The sequence below is a fragment of the Equus asinus genome, chromosome 20, assembly GCF_041296235.1.
Source record: "Equus asinus isolate D_3611 breed Donkey chromosome 20, EquAss-T2T_v2, whole genome shotgun sequence".
In the NCBI taxonomy this organism is placed as follows: Eukaryota; Metazoa; Chordata; class Mammalia; order Perissodactyla; family Equidae; genus Equus; species Equus asinus.
In genome coordinates this window covers 108,470,941-108,490,891 of record NC_091809.1, presented here as the reverse complement: position 1 = coordinate 108,490,891, position 19,951 = coordinate 108,470,941, and the positions used below count along the sequence as shown (strand labels likewise).

The 19,951-nt window shown below is 44.6% G+C and overlaps 1 long non-coding RNA gene across 1 annotated transcript; it reads left to right on the top strand.

The window, feature by feature from the left end:
* Nucleotides 1–4,776: 4,776 nt before the first annotated feature.
* Nucleotides 4,777–10,824, top strand: LOC139041071 (uncharacterized). The gene is made up of 2 exons (XR_011495602.1): nt 4,777–5,032; nt 10,502–10,824. It is a non-coding gene; the product is annotated as an uncharacterized lncRNA (long non-coding RNA).
* Nucleotides 10,825–19,951: the final 9,127 nt, after the last annotated feature.

The following is a 19,951-nucleotide window of genomic DNA, read 5'->3' as shown; positions in this document are numbered from 1 at the left end:
TAGATAATAAATATATAATGTGGTAAAACACATTCAAATAGTGCATGAATAGTAAGTCTGCTTCCTACCCCAACCTCTAGACGTGACAGGTGTTAATAGTTTCTTGTGTATTCTTCTAGAAATTTTTCATGCGTTCTTGAGATCGTAAATATTTCGTATGCATTATCCTTTTGTTTGTTTAAATAACTTTGATACATAATCTCCATTGCTTCTGTTAACCACAGGAGATATTAAAAAATTATAAAGCTAATATTTGCACAGATTTAGAAAACACAAATAATATAAAAATATCTTCAGTGAAAGTCAAAGTCTGTTCTTAGAAGTAACCGTTGTTGATTGTTTATTGTATTTCTTTCTTAAAAAAACTGTACCCATATGCCATCACATAATTAGACAGAAAGACTCTTGGTTCACCAACTCATATATTCAAGCAATAAAACTTTCCTGGTTGGTGTTTACTAATTCAACTTTTTCTGGGCCATCACTTTCTGTGGGGAGTAGAACTAAATCTCAGTCAACGTGGGGACCTGCCACTTTCCTCAATGTTGTCCTTAAATTCTGAGTGAGCTTACAAAGTACCAAGGTGCTGGGGCCTTCATCTGGTGCCATTTGGTTGGTCTTCCATGCACCTTGACTATTGTCGAGGTGTTCTCTTTTCCTAGCTGCCTCACCCCTTTGGGTCAGTGCTATTTGCAACATCTTGTATGCTTCTCTGGGCCACGGGGCAAGTCTGGAAGGGGTCTACCTGCCTGGACACACCCCCAGTGCCATTGTCTCTTGGAGTATTCCTATCTCTCTCCAAAGAGTCTGGGATGCCTCCTTGAGACCCTATACAGGAAAGAAGGCCCCCTTCCCTCTGGGACCCACAGGACCCTTCCTATGTCGTTAATTTTTGCTTGTCTCTCATCCCTGCGCTTCACCCTCACCTGGAGGCATCTTTTTCATAACTTGTGGCTGGGGGTTGAGAGATCTCCCTCCAAAACAATTATTCTTTCCAGCTAAACTCTAAATCTTCCCTTAATGGTTTAAGTTTTTGGAAATCAAAGCCAAGAAGAGACCTAAAGATGATTTCTACTTCTCTGCACTATCTCATCCCTTCTCAAAGACAATGATCATGGAGATCACGATTACTGGAGTGGTGACAGCTGGAGATGATGAAACATAAAGTAAGGACAGAAACTATTAATATTAAAAAAAATCTTGTCCTAACACATAGCTCAAATCTCAGCTTGGTAACTTGCCTTTAAGTCCATTTCTGGAGTTTGTGTTGTCAAGTGAACCCAAGTAAGGACAGTGGCTGTAAAAAAGTGGATGGCAAGAGAGCTTGGAGCCCTGGGTTCCTGTCTCTGCCATGCTCACTACCAGCCCTGCGACCTCAGGCAAGTGTCTCCCCCATCAGACTGCAACTTGATCAATGGAAAGATGAGCAGGTTAGATGACACTGAACTGAACAGGAAACATCATTGTGCTCATGTTAAGGTAAGTATTATTGTGTATGGCATTTTAGAGTGTGTGTATGTGTGTGTGTTTAGTGGGTCACTGTGTAAAATGTATTTCTCACGTGAGGCATGATCAACAAGTTTGAAAGTCACTGGACTAGAGGCCTCTGCAAGGGTCTGAGTAGTTGGCCAACAATTGTGAGATTTTTGTTGTGGAGGACCGCCTGGTGCTACAGGCAGTGGGGATGGAGCTGCTTCTTCCCATTTGTGCCAAAGGAACCACTTAACCCTTAGTTATTGTCTTCTCTAGCCTAACAATTTAGCGTATTTTCATTCTCGCTGTCTTATTTCTCTCTGCTTTTCTCTTTCCCTCTTCCCTTTCTTTCTCCTTCCTTTGCCCTGACTTTCCTCTCAATCTGTCCCCCTGTGTTTCCGCCTTTCTTCCTCCCCTCGTCCTCCCTTCCCTTTCACCACGTGCCTTTTGGTACAGATTTGATTGGCATGCTTTCCCTCATGCCAGCACTAAAGATATCTAAGATATCAGTAAGCCTTTAAAACAAAGGCTGTAGACCCTTTCTACTCAAATTGTGGCCCATTGGCCAGCAGCCTCAGCATCACCCAAGAGCTTGTTAGAATGCAGAATCTCAGGCCCTGCCCCAGACTTCCTGAAACAGTCTGCACTTTAACAAGACTCTATGTGATTCTTATGCACATTCCAGTACAAGAAGCACTGCTCTAGCATTGGTCATCTCCTTTAATTAAACAGGCCTTTGAAAATCTGTCCTCAGACCCTTAAACCCAATTATTCACAGATGCTTCCCATCAGCATGGTCACAGAAGGCGCTCCACTCCCTTGGAAACTGGAGTGAAAGGTGGGGCAGGTGTGGAGATGTGGGGGTTTGGATTCCTACGTGGGGAGGTGGTGGCTTTCCCTGAGACTCTGGACAAAGGACAGTTAGTTATGGAGGTAAATGTCTAGCTGTTCTGATAAACATCAGGTCTTTTCTTGTTTGTCAAGGAATGGTAGGTGATGTGGTTTGTGGTTTCAGGGCTTGCAGTGTGTTGTCAGACGCCAGCCTGAGGATGCATTGGTTGGTTTCAGTTGGCTCAGAAAGGGGCATCGTTCTATTTGTTTTCCTTCCCTGGGAAACATGGAATGAGCTGGAGGTCATCTACTGAGAATGCATCTGTTACAAGAATGGTGGCAAGTCCTGGATTTCCTGGGACAGTCCCAGGTTAACACTTACTTCCCAGAAAAATTAATAGTGGCCACTTTCACATTTAAATGTGTCTCAATTTGAACAATAAATTGTGGTCACACTGGTTATAATAGGTTCCGGGGGTAAGCAGACCCCTCTTAGGAACTGGGTAAAAATGAATCTAATGAGCTGGAGGGATACACACCCCTGATTCTATTTGTTGCCAAGGCACAAGGCCAGGAAAAAGATTCCCCCTTAATCAACGCCCCTGATACTGGATATCTGAGTGCATTTTGGTCACCTGGAGTGTTTTGGGTAATTCACAGATGGGCACCCGTTCTAAGATCATACCTTGTCATCTTGGTCTAACCTCTGACTTCTCCAGCGTCGGTTGTCTTTCTGGTTATGTTGCCTCTACCCAGGACCAGATCATGTTTTCAACTCCCTGAACTTCTGTTGTCACCAGTGACACAATAAAAAGTGTAAATCTATGAATCTTCCTCGGCTTCTTTGGTCTTTGTGTCTCCTGATTCATATTTGGGCTAGAAGAGATGGTGCTCCAAAGAGCTGAAATACCTTCACTCTAGACTGGAAGTAGGAAGCTAATTAATAAGTGCCAGCAAAGAGGCAAAACATTTTTAGGCCAAATTATTGCATTGGAATTCTGAAACTGAAACTAGATTTGACATCAGATGGTTAAGAGTGGGAAAATGGAGCGTCCTCAAGACACAAGCTTACAAGGACTCCCCAGCATATTCATTCTCAGTTTTTCCCAATGCTTTTCAAGGGCCATAAAGCACATCACATGATCCAAAGCTCCAGGCCCTGTAGCTCCTCCTTGCCCTTGGCTCCTGAGTATTTAGGGTGGGGCTCAGAAAATGCTGTTTCTCCTCCTGCTCCACCCAGAAGCTGCTAAGCCAACATTCTGGTGGTGCTAATAAAATTTCAGAGCTGAGTTTTGTTTGTCAGTCCTGGGACAGGCCCTGGCAGATCTGGGGTGAGGGAGCACAAACAGGTGGGCTCCCAGGATGTCTACAGTCGGCTGGAACGCATTGTGATGCTGTCTCAGGGAGCTGGTATTTTTTTTCCCAGTCATGCTTCGTCCTGCGAGGTGTGAGATTTCTTGAAAACCTTCGTGGCTCACGACCCCAGGAGAGCTCAGATTCCACTCCCCCATGTCCTCAACCCCAGCTGCCTTGCTCTCAGAAGAGAAAATAGCAAAATCTCTTCGAGTGATCACTTGTCAAAAAGCACGTCTCTGCTCAATTTGGGGAGAGCACTTTATCAGCTCCGAAGTGCCACATAGCTGGGAGGAGGGACCGTCACTGCGAGGAGTTTGATTGTGGTGGGTGATTTTCTGCAAATGTTTTCAATTGACAAAACAGGGCTCATCTTTCAAAATGGCCCCATGTAGGCTCGCCTCCTTCTTCCACATGTGTTTCCAGGGCTCAGAGAGTGTTTGGCGTCACCTTCAGGGCCAGCTTAGGGGACACAGGAGAGATTCGGTCTCCGTTGTTTCACCTCATTTTTGACCTAAACACCCCTGTCAGGTTTGGTCTGCAGGCTCATTCATCAGACTTGGTACAAAACGCCAGTTGGCTTTTCCAGAAATCCAAACCTGCCATTATTGAGGAGATCCAATGGAATATACTCAGACTTTTCTGGCACGCTCCAAAGAGGAGTTTTAGAAATTCACTGAATTACTGTTATGTCTTTGGGACAAGGGTTTAGCTTTAGGAGGTGACCAGTGTGGAAATCAATACTTATTTGGAATGCACACACACAGAGCAATAAATATATTCCAAAGAGCTCAATCAGGTCACCTGCTGCCATTTCCCTCCTGTATTAATACACAGTTTTTGTTTATCTGTTGTTTTTATTTGTTTGTTTTGGCTGAGTAGCCAGTAAGTAGCCAGTAATTTGTTCATTAACTTATTTATTTATTAATAAATAAATTTGTTCATTCCTTCGGTCAAAATCTGCTTGGCATTTGACTTTCTGTAGCAAAAAGACATGGTCCCTGGCTTCATTCAAGTTGCAGAAACAGTTGAACATTAATCAAAGAATCACTTAAATACACGGAAAAACACCCAAACAAAATCCACTGTGGTAAGTGCTGTGGAGGAGAGGAGCCTACACGGAGCTAAGAGAGAGGCTAGAGGAGAATTCCACTGGTCAGGGAGCATGTGAAGGAGGAGGAGCAGTGACTGGAGAAGGGGAGAGGAGTGGAGGGCTTTCCAGCTAGAAAGGACAGCTTATGTCAAAGCCCCGTCGCAGGAGGGATGATGGAGAGCTGGAGGAGCAGAAAGAAGTCCAGTGTGGCTGTTGCTCAGAGCACGGCAGGAAACGAGGATGGAGATGTCAGCAATGGGAAGACCACATGGCACCTGATAGGTAGGGGGAACCGCGTAAATTATCGTCCAAACTCAAACACTGGTGAGAGTGAGACGAAAGGTCACCAAAATAGGCATAAATCCCAACCATCCTGGGCAAACCAGGACAGATGCTCCCCTGACTTAAAGACCACGCTGGGGATTTTGGTCTTCATCCTAAAAGCAATGCTAAGCAGGGTTTAAGGTTGGGGATGAAATGACGACATGATCATATTTGCATTTTGAAAAGATCTTTTTCGTTGTACTGTGGAGACAGGAATAGTGGTCATTTCCTAAATGCCAAGAGTCCTGATTTGATTTGGATAAATCTTCTTTACGCTCCAACCTCCTTTCTCTGCTCCCCTCCCAGTGCTCAGCACACATCTGTGCAGCAGCTGCAGAACTGGGATTCCAGAGGTTCTGGCTAATTTGTAGAATGATGGGGACGGTGCCTGGCGATGGAGCGTTCCTGTTAGCACTGCTCATGTTCGCATTGTAAGCTTGATGCCTTCCACATGCTCCCATTTTATTCTGATTCTCTAGGGGCCAGGCCAATAATTAACTCTTTGGAGGAATTTGGCCCAACCTAGTGTCTTTCATTGCTAACATTTTCAGAAAAACAGGGCTTATGCGTGGAGATCAATGGGAACAATGTCTTGAACCCGCAGGGGCTTTGTTCACGTGCTGATGTCTCTTCTGGAATCTCTTCTCTGTCTCTTGTACAATCACAGAGTTGGAAGAGGCTGTAAGAGGTCGGAATCCCTTATATGGCCTATTGGGGAGTGGTCGTCCGGCTCTGACTGACTCTTCTGGGTACCCTGGACACACTCCTTCCTAGGATCTGCCTTGGCTTTGCTCATTCTGTCTCCATTGCCACCACTCTGGTCCGAGCCACTGTCTTCTCTCATTTGGACCTCTGCAGTGGCCTCATAACAGGTCTCCCTTCTTCTCCTTCAGCCTCTCATCCTCCACCCCGCAGCAGAGTGACCTTTTAAGACAAAAGTCAGTCATGTCAGTCCCTGCTGAGGCCTGAACAGTTTCTCATCGCCTTTGGATTCAATCCACGCTCCTCACAGTGCCCGCAAAGTCCTGCCTCCGCCTCTCTCCGACCTCCTTTCCCCTTCTCCTCTCACATGCTCTGCTCCATCATCACTCGCCTTCTTCCATTTTCTCAGGCACAAGAAGCTCTTTTTTGCCCCAGAGCTGTTGCCTGGAACTCTCTTTCCTTTTCTTCTTATATAACAGGCTCCTTCTCATTCTTTAGATCTCCATTGAAGTGTCACCTACACAGAAAGGCCATCACTTTACAGTGGGTCCCTCTTACTCATCTTTCTCTCAGGCCCTTTTATTGTCTGTAACACATAATTCATAATCTTTTATTCATTTATTTGATTGTTTGTTTTGCTTCAGCCTCTCTGGCTAAAATGTGACCACCCAGAGCGGGAGGCAGCGGTGGGGGTGGACCACGATTGTCTCATTCGCTGCTGTGTCCTCAGCACCTAGCACTGTGCTGGCACATGGCAGGTGTGCTCAACAATATTTACAGAATAGGTGAACAAGTGACAGTGGGCAACTTTTTGTTTCACAGCTCCACTTGCTCTGAAGTAATGTCCTAATTTGGCCTTACAGTCATGGTTACTTTTTATTACACTTCTCTTTGGAATTCCTGTTTCATAATGAAGACCCCCACCTGCCCCCAGATATTTGAAGACTATCATCTTGTACGTTCTAAGACCTCTTTCCTCTAGGAAAACACTCCCAGTTCTTTCAACTCTTAGCCTGTGAAATGCCATCTTATTTGAGTCACCCTAGTGTTCTTTCAGCCCACGCCACTCTTTTTGGTTCAGAATCTGTCATCTACCATAGTGGTTATGCCTCCCATCTCCTGGGCCGCTTACGCATTTGGTAAACATGCTAGCCCAGCCCTCTGCCAAATCACAAGTAAATATGTTGAATGCCCCTAGAGAGAGTCCTTTCTCCAGGCAGTGGTAACTTAATGAGCCCGTGGAAAAAATTAGAGGCCCTTGCATTAAACAGAAAGCAAAAAGTTGAATGCTTCAACCAGAAACAAATTTTTCTGTAGCTGTCTAGATGACATTTCCAATTGGATGCATTGCCTGCTTCATACACTCAACATATGTGAAAAGAAACTTACAAATTACGGTACATAATAGTAGGTGGCCATTTAAAAGGTGGTTTTGAAGACCACGTAACAACACAGACTAACGATTCTGCTGTGATAGACGGTAAACGAAAAAGGCACAATGAAAATTATATTGTGAACAAATTTTCTTCTTTATTTTGAAATATGTGGTTTTCACATTTATAATGAAAAACATACATATATGTGAAGACTTTACTTACATTCTTCTTATGTGAAGACTTTAGTTACATTCTTCTTCTAAAAACCAGTGCCTTCTACTAAGGAACCTCCCTCTCTCACAGAAACGGGGGTTAGGAGATGTTCTGTAGGTAGTGGAAGGCAGACAATCTTCTCGGGATTGGGAGAGTCACGCCCCTTCTATCTTAATCACTTGGCTTAAAAAAGTATGTTTGCATCTCATTTTCTAAGTTTGTGGTTTCTCTCTTTTGAATGATATAGGCACTTTTTCTATGAGCTTATTTTTAGGAAAGAAAGTGAAATGGATAAGGCTTTTTCTTTTAATTCCCCTTTTCCTTTACCTTTTCTCTGTCCTCAAGTAACGACTTCATATGGTCCCCACCACAGCCACCCCTGTGAGTCCCAGCCCTCTGCTTTGCCACTCCTGACCCATCCTGAATACTATCTCCTCGTAGCATCTATCATCTCATTACTGGTATTTCCTCGACTCCAAGAGTGATATTGATCATTATAAACGTCTATAAAGTTCAGAAAAATATAAAGAAGAAGGGAAACATCACTCATTACTCAATCACCCAGAAAAGGCTCCTCTATTTAAAAAAAGAGCAGACCAGAAATCCACTAGGTTTAAGAAATTTATGTGTGGTAATGCCTGAGTCTTTCCTTCCCCTGTGGTAACTCTTTTTCGTTCTAAACTACTAGTCTTTAAATCCCTGGATTTCAAGGAGTGGCTTATCAGTGGACATTTTATTCACTGTATTGGGGCTGCCAGAGCATTTTTTTAGGAAGAGGAGGCTGTTTGCCTTCTTCCAAGGAAACCAGTAAGGCAGCCACTTACTCCACCTTCTTGGAAATGGACCCCTTCTCTTCAAGATCCCATGTGGAGAAGATGCAACTTAATACTCTTCCCCTATTTCTTTATTCAATTATCCATCTCAGGCCCCACTCCCCACTCCTAGGCAGCTCTCCAACTCCCACTGCTGTTTATTAGGGACAGGCCACCCAGCTAGGCTAAGTCTTCTCTGAATTCCTCTTTTACTTTATTGTCTCTTCCACTTGCCTTTTTCCAGCCTTGCATTTCTTTTAGTTATTTCTTATAAAGAAGGTCTGCCTTTCATCCAGACATGACTCTGAGGACCAAGTCTGTGCCATACACAGGAAAATCCCATTTAATCAGAATGCTTGAGGACCTTGGTGCATTTTACTGAAAATGTATACTCAAAACTAATCAGAAGTTTTCCCCCCAGAATATATCCAAGGCAACTGATTCTGCTTTCACATCTCCATAATAAAGACTAGAGAACATAATGACATTTTTCATACTTTTTGAAGTACTTGCAGTTTCAGCATTCTGGAAAGGATTCTTATTGTTAAGATTTAACTATTGAAGCAAGAATATAAGATCCAAGGTAGCCTTATTTCTCTCATTCTTTATTCCTAAGACTTGACCTTTAGTCATCAACAGCACTTGAAGTGTCCAAGTCAACGATGACAGGAATGATGAAAGATGACGTCAGAGAAGCAAGAGCATCTCAAGATCACGGCAGGACCTCCTCATGTGATCAGGAGAAACAGCAGGGCAACAGTCCCAGATCAGGGAAGTCGATGCATTGAGCTTCCAAGGAAGAGTATAAGTCATGTGCATCCTTTCAGGGGTACACAACCTCATGGGGTGTGGGTGGAGTTGTGCATTGTGGTGCTGGGCCCCAGAGACTCAACTCTTGACTAAAGGCAGAAACTCATTTCATTGTAGTTTTTTTCCTAACATCTATTCATTCATTCTCTTTTGAACTCCTCTGGGCATATGATTGAGAAGCTACTGTTGAACACGTAATGAGTGAAAATATGGGATAAAGATTCAGAGTCTGACACATAGAAAGCATTCAACAAATACTTGGTGGCTGGATAAATTAGCACAGGGATTTGAACCTTGCTTTGGCCTCTAATTTCTTGAGTGGTCTTGGGAAGCTGTTTAATCTCGCTAAGACCCAGTTTCTCTTCTGTAAAATGGAGAGGCAAGTACCTTCCCTATGGAATTGCCGTGAGGATTAAATGAACTAATGCATGTAAACCACAGAGTACAGTGAACAGTAACAATAATATCGATATTCCCCATAATAATTGTCATTATTGTTATTGATATGCAAGGCCAGTAAATTAAGACTCCTTCTAGTTAAATTTTGATGTATTGAAGTTTTCATTATGCATACATCTCCTCCATTGTCACAGCCTGGTTGCCCAGGACATGTCTGAGTACACTGCAGGGCCTTAGTAAATCCTTGTAGCTGTACCTTCCAAAGACAAAATTAGAATCTCTTCCTTTCGTTCTTTTCCTCGTCCTTCAGGCCATACAGCTTCCCTCGTTATTCACTGGATTATTGCAGTGAATCTGATTAATGGTGGCAAAAATGTTTCATGTATGATGAACACCAGATAACTCCTGTAATGCTGAAATTGCCCTTTATGTCATGGCTGTATTTCTGGGGAGGAAATGCTTAACGATTTCAAGAGGTTGATCTGTGCCAGCTGGAAGAAATGACCTCGAGTGGCCTGGTGGAATCTGGAGAACAAGGAAGAGGGTTCCTTGAGAGAAAAGGATCGAGCTCTGCAGAAACATCCTAATCCACAAAGTCCTGTCTCCATTCTGTACTTGTTCTTACAATGAGCCATACCTCCTGGTATTCATGCTCTTGTGTTGTCCCCATCCCCCTGCCTTGATTCTGGTTTTGGCTAAGTGACTTGCTCCAGCCAATGGCATATGAATAAATATGATGGAGGCAGAGGCTTGATGAACACTTGCATGTGGAGCGTGTCTTCTAGGAATGCTTCCTCTCGGGATCCAGATTCCATGCTGTAGCGATGCTCAGCATAGACCACTGAATGCTGAGAGGTCAGGCGGAAAGATCCTGGAGGATGAAAACCAGCTTAGACGTGTCTGCCTCAGCTGAACTGACAGCTAAGTGCAGAACTGGAGTGACCTCGGCCTCAGCAACGCTCTAAGGAGCAGAGGAGCCTCCCAGTTAAGCTCGGTCAACCCACAGACTTGTGAAATATAATAATACATTGTTATTTTAAGCCACTAAATTTTGGGTGGCTTGTTTATGTAACAATAGATAATGGATACATAGTTTCTTTCCTCCCTTTCTCCAGGACCCACGGGCAGATCAAACGGAAGCATCCTCCGGGATATCTCCAACAAACATCTTTGTGTTCACAATAGTCAGCCCATGCTTAGCCCGAGAAGAGACTATTCATCTCCTCAGCTGCCTTCATTTTACAAATGCAAATACTGAGGCTCAAAGAGAGTAAGAAACTTGTCCAAAATCACTTGTCTACGTCTCCTGATTCAGTATCCAGTATTCCTTCTGTGAAGAACCATCAGAACATCTTTAGTTTCAAAGGAAATTTCAAACCAAAATCATGTCATAATCTCCAACTTATGTATAAACGCTTTTTATCTACTCACACAACAATCTCTGTTGACTGGCCATGATTCTTTCTAATTTGAAATAATAATCTAAATGCCTCGTGAGACTCATGCTGTCCTTGGAAATTAATAGCTAATTTAGCCCAGGGAATAAAGTGCTGGCAAAAATACAAATCGATATCTTCAAGAAGGAATAGAGAAGTCATACTGATATTCAGAAGGAATAGAAAAATAATCTGTACTGATTCTTGCTAGAAGTTGCACTGGGCCTTTAGGAGTACAAATAATGCCTCGCGTAGCTCCACAACCCACGCGTTCAGCGCCGATCTTTGTGTAGACACTATGGTGGATGCTGGGAGCTACAGTGAATGAGACAGTCTTTGTCCTCAAAAGCATTTGACACAAAGATTAAGTCGCTTGTTCAAGCTCACAGACTTAGTTAGTGTTAGATCTGGGGCTATGTCTGAGGGCTGGTCACCCTAGTGACTGCCAACCAGATGCCCAATGGCCCTCGATTTGTTGGGCATGTTTAATTTTAGGTGACCTTTTCTTTGGGCCTCTGTCTCCCTTCAAGATTAGAGTCGTGATTTCCGAGGGCTTTGCCGTAGTTCACTCTTTCTGAGACTCCCCTTTGTATGTCAAGGACAGCTTTCTTACAGACTAAATTCGGCTCTTCTGTCCCTCATTTGCTGGGGCAGGGTTTGATCTGTGCTATAGTGTTGTAGTTGCATTCTTAAGAAGCCTTTTTATAAAAAGAAATCACTTTAGAAGTAATTATTTCAAAGGGAAAATATGGGATTTGGGGCTGGAGCATTCAGACTCACAATAATAGACTAATTTTGCCTGCAGTCATCTCAACAATACTGCTGTTTTCATAGCTTTGAGTCTATAGGTATAAAGCTAAATATCCCTGGGCAAATCCAGCCTTGATTACATCTAGCTTTTGATCAAGAGAAATGGCCTTTGTTTTTTAATCCTCACCAAGACTATTGTTGGCACGAGTCTTCTTAGCCATTTTTTATCACATTTTTCACCATTGTTGGATAAACATATCCCAAAGTCACTCAAACAAAGAGGTTGACAGCAAATTTTTTCTCTTTGTCTGATATAATGTTAGTTCTAGCATTACATCCATGTACGTAATGAAAATCATGTGTCCCATTATTTATTCGACAAATATTCTTTGAGGTCTACGTAGTCAGGCACTGAGCGAGGCCCTGGGGGGATGGTGGTGAGCAAGATAGACAAGTCCCTTTGCCAGGGAACTTGCATTCCAGTCAAGGAGATGGTTCACAAACAGATAAATACACCAGATGATGTCATCCAGCGTAAGTGGTGTGGAGAAAAATCAGATAGAGTCAGAGAGGGACCAGTAGCTGCATCCTGTTGAGCCTTGGGATCATTGAAGGGACTTGGGATTTTATTCTGAGTGTGATGGAAGCCAGTAGAAGTTTTTGAGAGGGGAATGACGTAGTATGATTAACATTTTAGAAGGCCTACTCTGGCTGCTGTGGAACAGATTATAGAAGGTGAAAAGGGATAGCTGGGGAAAAGGGAGGAGGCTGTTGCAGCCTGGATTCCTCCATACAGCTGAGCCCAAGGCATGGGCTTGCGTGTAGGTAGTCTGTTTTGGGAAGTGATCCAAGGAAAGCAGTGGGTGACTGGGAAGTGTCGGACAAGAAGGAAGGCAAAGTCAACCCAGGGGTGTGGAAAATGCTGATAAATTCTGTAGGCAACTGGGCCTGTATCCCACTGGGGACCTCTAAGAGGCCAGGTGGGAACACACCTCTGACTTGTTCAGTTCCTGTCCCACTGGTCCAGGGCAACCCCTGGGTGTTAACTCTCTTTCACCAGCAGGTGTGTGCATGAGGCAGAATGACTGAGTAGTTCCCACAAACACCCCCATTCCAAGCAGCAGGGACAGAGGCAGGAGCTCTGTGGAGCAACTGAGGCGCCGTGAGGGTGGCTTAGACCCAGGAGGCATCTGAGAGAGAATCTAATGCAGTGAAGGATGATGGGAGCTGCAATTTGGATGGCAGTGAGGAGGCAGCGAGAAGTGCACCCATCTGTGGGCTGTAGCCAAATTACTTAGTGAAAATTTGCATTGGAATAGAAATATCTATTTTCACAGTGAAACAGACCACCGATTTCACACCCCCTTCCCTCTGGGATTTTATCTCCACTTCATCGTCCTGCTCTCTTTCCCACTCACACAACTACCCATTGTCTAGACGTCAAAGCTTACCATTCAAAGCAAAGAAATTGACGAATGAAGATTTAATAACCTGTAAACAAGTCTCTTTCACCTTATATGTCTTTTGTGTTTAACAAACTTGATCCATGGGAGAAGCAAACTAAGGTGAAGTCATGGGAACAAACTCGAACTTGCTGTATATTTGGACAGGAAAATGCACTTCAGTTTAGACAAATGTCTGAAAGGGTAGAAAACTTATGGACAATTTCAAAAATGTTTAAAAGTTAAAAAACAAAAGATTATCCTCCATTGGTCATGGTTGTTCAAGTTTCTTATATCATGCTAACCCAAGGACAGAAATACAATTTTCATGGCATGAAACTCAACATTGTGAAAAATAATATGCATTGGGGTGTTTCTCAGGAAAAGAAAAACATCTGTAACTTGTTAGAAAACATCTCCTATGGATGAAGGTGCCTAGGAGAGTGATTCTGGAGAAGAGCAGTCCAGGGAATGTCGCCAAGGCCACGGTGAGGAGGTCGGGTGGGCAGGCGCTGCGGCTTCCGCGGTTGCCGCGCGTCTCCTGTGATGAGTTTTAGGATGCGCTCACGGAAGTGTTGTCTCCCTTGCCTACAACTTGGTTCTTCTGGATTTTCATCCTTCTCTACGGTCACCGAAAGCTTTCTGTTTAACCTCACATGGGCAAAGTGACAATACTGCTACCACTACAAATTCCTGTTTAATGAGTCCTCTTTTGTGTGAGCTCTGTGTCACGCCCTATACATACATATGCATTGATAAAGAACGAATTGTTTCTTAGCAAATGAAGGCAGAATTTTTTTTTGTGGAGAGACATCTTTTGCAGAAAAGTTTCTTCAACCCACTGAGGTGTGGAAGGAAGCCTGTAGGGCCTTGGGGTGGACAGCCGGATATCGGGCTATTCCCAGGTTTAAAATAAGGAGGACTCTTTGTGTTAGCAAGCGAGATAAAAGGGAGATGATGGAGGGTCCAAGAACGGATGGATGTAGAGGGTGAGGGAAGAAGAGACCCCCTTGGCCAGAAGCAAGAGGAATCACTCGGGAATAAAGCTTGTCTAATGGGGCCTCTCTGAAGTGACTCATTTGTGCTCCTCGAGCTGTGAGCCCCCCTGCTGACAAATCTTTACTGGAGTTATGAGTCATGGTTTGCAGTGGAAGGGCTGTGTGGTTTCAAGGCAGACTTGGAGCTGACACATTCAGGCTTTGCAGATACGGAGGAGAAAAGCTAACAACTGGGATATGCTCAAGAGGCAATGGAGTGAGTGGTTAAGAATTTCAATTTGAATCTTAGCTCTACCATGTTTTAGTTTTTCTCCATTTACCCTTCCTTGTCTGTTTGCAGCCTTACTCTTTGCCTGGAGGCTGACCTCTACGTTCTATGTCACTTGGTCTCCCCTGACCCCTTACTTCCAGTAGAGTTTGATCAGTGGGATGGGAGGTGCTGACAGAAGATTAGAGGACGGGAGAAAAGAGAGATCAGAGATTAGTCCCCTCTCTCCTTTCCTGCCCAGCTGTGGTTTTGGCAGTGGCTGGGTTTCTCTGTCTATGGCCGTCTCTCCCGTGTGTACAGCTCTCTCCTGGTTTCAGCTACATCAGTCTCTCCTCTTGTCCCTTCAGGCCTAGAGGTGAGAATGACTTTCCGCTGGGCAGACCTCGGATCCGTACTTAGAACTATATTGTTGCCTTAATTCTGCCCATACGTTTAGTAAATGTTCTCTTCCCCTTTGAAGGTGCCCACCCACCTGGATGACCTTGTGCAAGTTACTGAACTGTTGTGTGCCTCTGTTTTCACATGTGCAAAATGCACTGGTATCAGTATATACCACATGGGACTGACTGTGAGGCAATTAAACAAATTAACATATATGATGTACTTTGCATATAATAAGTAATATAGCAACAGTAAACAATTATATTACTTATTATAGTAACAAGTAAATAGTTTCTCACTTAATCCTTAAAACCACTTTATAATGTAGATATTATTTTCCTTATTTTACATATGGAGGAACTAAGACCTAGTGCAGTTTAGGTAACAGAGTTGAGATTCAAAACCCAGACCGGATTTAGAAGCTATCACTCACCTCATTGCACACAGCGAGATTTCCCGCCTAGGTAAAGAAGAGAGAACAAATAGCAAGATTAGGAGCTAGCAAAAAGCATACTAAAATACTCTAGTGATGGTGGAGTATTTGGTAAATTTGTTTTTAAAGAAATCAGTCTCCTAGAGGCGATCTTGGACAGTAAAAAGAACATTTTTCAATGTCATGCCAATCATGCCATGAAATATGGCTTTTGTCCCCTCAAACAGAGCTTGTCACTTCTATTTTTATTTTTTAAGCCAATTGAATTTTCCCTTGGCCTCTATGCCTCTCCCTTTTAGTCTGCTTTTGTGTCTCCAAGCCTCGATTCTGGTAAAGGACTATTTTCTTCTTCCTTATCGCCCGCTGAAAAGACCTGAAGTCCTGTGATTAATGAAACAATTCTCACTCTCATTTTCCAAGGTAGAACTTCTGTACTGAAAGTAGGATGGAAAAGTGAAACTGGAAGACCTCAGTTTCACCTTACACCTTCATTTAAAAACCTGACTCTTCTCTAAGAGGAGACAAGGAGACAAGGAATTTAATCAAACTGGATTTGCCTGAGCGAGTGATACAGCATCTCCTAAAACTTCTTTTAAAGGAAATAAATTCCTTTTGGCTTCCACAGCTTGGGGAAAGTATGCTCTTTCAGACTGAAAACAAAACGATGGGCTCCAGACGAAGATAAACTGGTAAAACATGAGTGCCAACTTCTAGTCAACGGTCTCCTTTGTGGGAGCTGGACCAGAAGGAGGATGTGCAGAGAAGACGTGTCAGAAAGGAGATTGGCCAGAGGTATCAAGAATGATGGTTCTAGACCTCAACAAGATGACTGAATAAGGTGTCCTTCATTCATATCCCCCCTGAGTAAAAGTTAGGCATCCATCCACAGACAAAAGTGGGAACTGTGGGATCCAGCACCATATGCCAAGGGGCCTAGGAGGAGAACGGCCCACTCGTGCATTGGGTAATAGGCACAGAGACCTCAGTCCCAGCTGTGGACCCTGCAGGGGTCCCTGAACTTGCTGCAGCTCCCCTAGGCCGTAGCACAGGAGCCCCGGAGAACACTTGTAGACAATCACTCAGGGACTAGAGCCTTTGTGGATGCTCCAGAGTGCGGCAGAGAAGTTCCAGCATACTGCTGGAGCAAGAAAAATATGGGTTCGGATGCATCGAAGAGGGTAAGAGGCACAGTTTGACTTTACTTGTGTCACCCCTCCCCCCAAGACCACACAGCCAAGTGCCAAGAGAGCCCTTCTCTGCAGTGATTTCTCCTGTGGGGAAAGTGAGATCGTGTAAGTGAGCACCCGGCTTCCCCAACGGTGCTTCCTTCGTGGTCCAGGGAGGATCAGTAGAGCAGATTTGCAAGATTTATTTCCTTTTGTCTTAGAAATCTATTTAACCAGTACTTTTTCCCTTCCCCACACTGTAGGAGCTCTACAATCAGAAACAGTCATTGTCAGTGTGGTCTTCATCATCGTCATCCTCCTCCTCGTTATCACAATGGGAGAGCAGGAGCAACCACCACTCATCGAGTGTTCCTCTGTATCGGCCACCACGGCCAACACTGCCCGTAGTCTCTCTCATTGACCCTTTACAAGGAAGGGTCATCGTAAGCAATGTATTATTCACTCACATTTAATAGGTTTTAGGAAACTGAGGCTTGGAATCACATAGTAACATGGAGCTGGAATTCACACCCATGTCTATTTAAATCCTGAGTTTTGTATTCTTCGCCACTTCTCTACAGGGTTTTAATATAGCTTAAACACAGAGAAGAACATTGAAAGAGGTAAAAGGAGACTATCAATCCAATTCACTCCCCGCTTAGAACGAAGTGGAGAAAGCCCTGGAAGACTTAGTCAATTCTTCGGGGTTGATCTCAGTGTCACCCTGGTCCCTAACCCTTGCAACCTGAGCTTGCCGACACACACAAGCTCTCTCTTTCCTCATCCACCCAGTAGTGAAACTCAGGCCTTTCCTGGGTTTATGCAAATGCTCCCCTCACCCCCGCCCAAAGCCATGTGTGTATTTACTAGATTTTCCTGAAATTTGTGAGATGTGGTTGGGGGATACAAGGACAGTTTATATAGTCAAAGAGCAAAGAACTTCACACTGAACATCAGGTATCCGTGTTCCCAGACACTCTCCCCCAAGCCCCAGGACCCTGCACTGGGTGCTCCGAGCCTCTCCTGGTCCATTTGACCTTCTGCCCTGGATTACCCTCCAAACTCTACGGGGTTCTTATTCTATTAAGTACCGCCATTCAGTTTTCTCCAGCTTCAAGCTCTGCTTATGGTTACCTTTGTGAACCAAATCCATCGAGATGCTCAACACAGCAAAAGTGCTTTCTCTCTGAGAGACTCCACCTCCCCAGGAAGAGAAGGGAGAAATTTCCCGTCCTACCCTTTCTACAGCCACCGCCCTGGAGACACTGGGCTCATTCCCGCAAGGACCAAGCCGAGCCTTGGATCAATGCTCATGGTAACCCCACCCCCATAGCTTTCCTGACAGCCTGAGTCAAGAAGATTCCCTGGAGACTAATTTTCCCGGGTCTGGGTTTCTGCCACCTGCTACTTCTGGGCGAGGCTGGGGTTTCTGGAACCAGGGGACTGCTTGGGGCTTCTGGGCTCCTGAGAGGGCATTTGGTACCCTGTAAGAACTGTTCATTAAAGTAGTCTAGCCATGGAAACTTTGACCCACTGGGGGAGGTCAGAGATGGAAGACTGTAGACTCAGAGACAGTGGGGCCAGCCCGTTTGGCAAGGCAGTAGCAAGGGGACAGAGGGAAGATATGGCCCCTGGAGCTCTGAGGCCAGGTTCCTGGTGGTCAGGAAGGCCCAATGAGGGTTCTACAAAAAATAATGACCGCAGCTAAGCCATTCGAGGGTTCAATTTGAGCTGAAATTCCAGATTTTGCTTTTCTTTTTTCTCTGTCACTCTTGAGGTTCAGCTCACTGCTTTCTCCCCCCTCCTGAGGTCCTGTTGACACATGAGTGTTATTAAGGCTTCGGGAGGGTGGGGTGAGGGGTGATCTTGTCACAAAGGAAGGCTAATTGTCTGGAACTCCCTCTCCACCCCCTCCAGCTGGCCTGAATCTCTTTGGTTTTTAGTTCTTCCTAAAGGGTCTTGGCATGTGTGGCCTGCCTCTCTTTTCAAAATAATTAAAACCAAAGGAATTCAAATTTGGTCCTTTTCTTGCTGTCAATGCTGTTTTCCCCTAGTTTGCAAGGGAGGCAGAAGCAGGGTGCTATTGGGACATTTTGGCTCCCTACCTGAACCTGAACCCAGTGAACTCCTCCTTCAGAGTGCGTTCAGGCTGTGACATCCCCTAAAGCAGGAATGGCAAATTCTGGGCATACATGAGGCTCTTCCCACTCCCAGATTTGTGGCAGAAATTACCAACGAACCAAGGCATTTTTCGTCTAGCTGAGCGTGGGCAGAGTCTAGTCTATATCCTTCTTAACGCAACTCTCCCAGCAGCTCCCACCAGTAATCAAGGCTGGCTGAAGCTTTGGAATCTCTTGGACATCCTTATCCTTACCCTAAATTGCTCTGAGGTCCAGAAGGCATTGCCTTCTTGGTAGGGTCCCAGCCAAAGGCAAGGAATTGGATAAATTGTAGGTTTGCTTCCGAATCCGAAAGAAGCTCCCTCATAGGCCTTCAGTCCTCTTGTACCTTCTTTCTCCTCTCCCCCATCATCTACCTCTACACTTCTTCTTCCAAATGCACTCTAGCTGCCCAGGGAAGGCACTCTGCTTTCCAAGGCACCCACTTACTGATGAAAGGGGCCACCTAAACCAACTCAGACTCCCTCCACCAGAAATTTATACCACTCACAGCGATTCTTAAGTTAAAATGAAAACTATGTTACCTAGAAGAAACTGAGCTGCCTAGAGCTTCTGGAATGTTGAGCAGGTGACAGCAGAGTGGTTAAGACTCAGGTACTAGGACAGATAGAGCCAGACTCAAATTGCAGCTGGCTCACTTCCTGGCTGGATGGCCTTTGAGAAGTGAAGTGAAACTCTTTGAACGTACATTTCCTCCACAGTGACATACAGACAGTCCCAACTTACGATGTTTTGACTTGATGATGTCACGTGATGGTTCCAAAGTGATACGCATTCAGTAGAAACCGTACTCCGAGTTTTGAATTGTCCTCTTTTCCCAGGCTAGCGATATGCCCTGCTATCCTCTCTGGTGACACTGGTCAGCAGCCGCGAGGGCAGTTCCCAGGCTGCCCCGGGATCATGAGGGTGAACAACTGACACACTTACAACCCTTCTGTGCTCATCCCACCATTCTTTTTTCACTTTCAGTACAGTATTCAACAAATTACCTGAGATATTTGATACGCTCTTATAAAACAGGCTTATGTTAGATGATTTTGCCCAACTGTAGGTTCATGTCAGTGTTCTGAGCATTGAAGGGAGGCGAGGCTAAGCTATGATGTTCCGTAGGCTGGGTGCATTAAATGCATTTTCGACTTATGATATTTGCAATTTATGATGGGTTTATCAAGATGGAACCATGCCACCCATCTGTTGGTTACTACACTGTGGCAGCTGCTGAGGGGGTGATGCTGAGAGCTATGCCAGCAGTATTTCCAATACCAGCAGGGTCACCCATGGTAGGCAGGTTTTGGTGGAGCTTTCAGACTAGACAGACTAGGAAGAAGGATCTGGCCACCCACTTCTGAAAAAATTGGCCATGAAAACTCTATGAATAGCAGCAGAGCATCATCTGATAAGGCCCAGAAGGTGAGAGGATGGCACCAAAAGACAGGGCAGCATTCTGCTCTGCTGTCCACAGGGTTGCTAGGAGTTGGAATCCACTCAATGTTACTAACAACAACAAAACC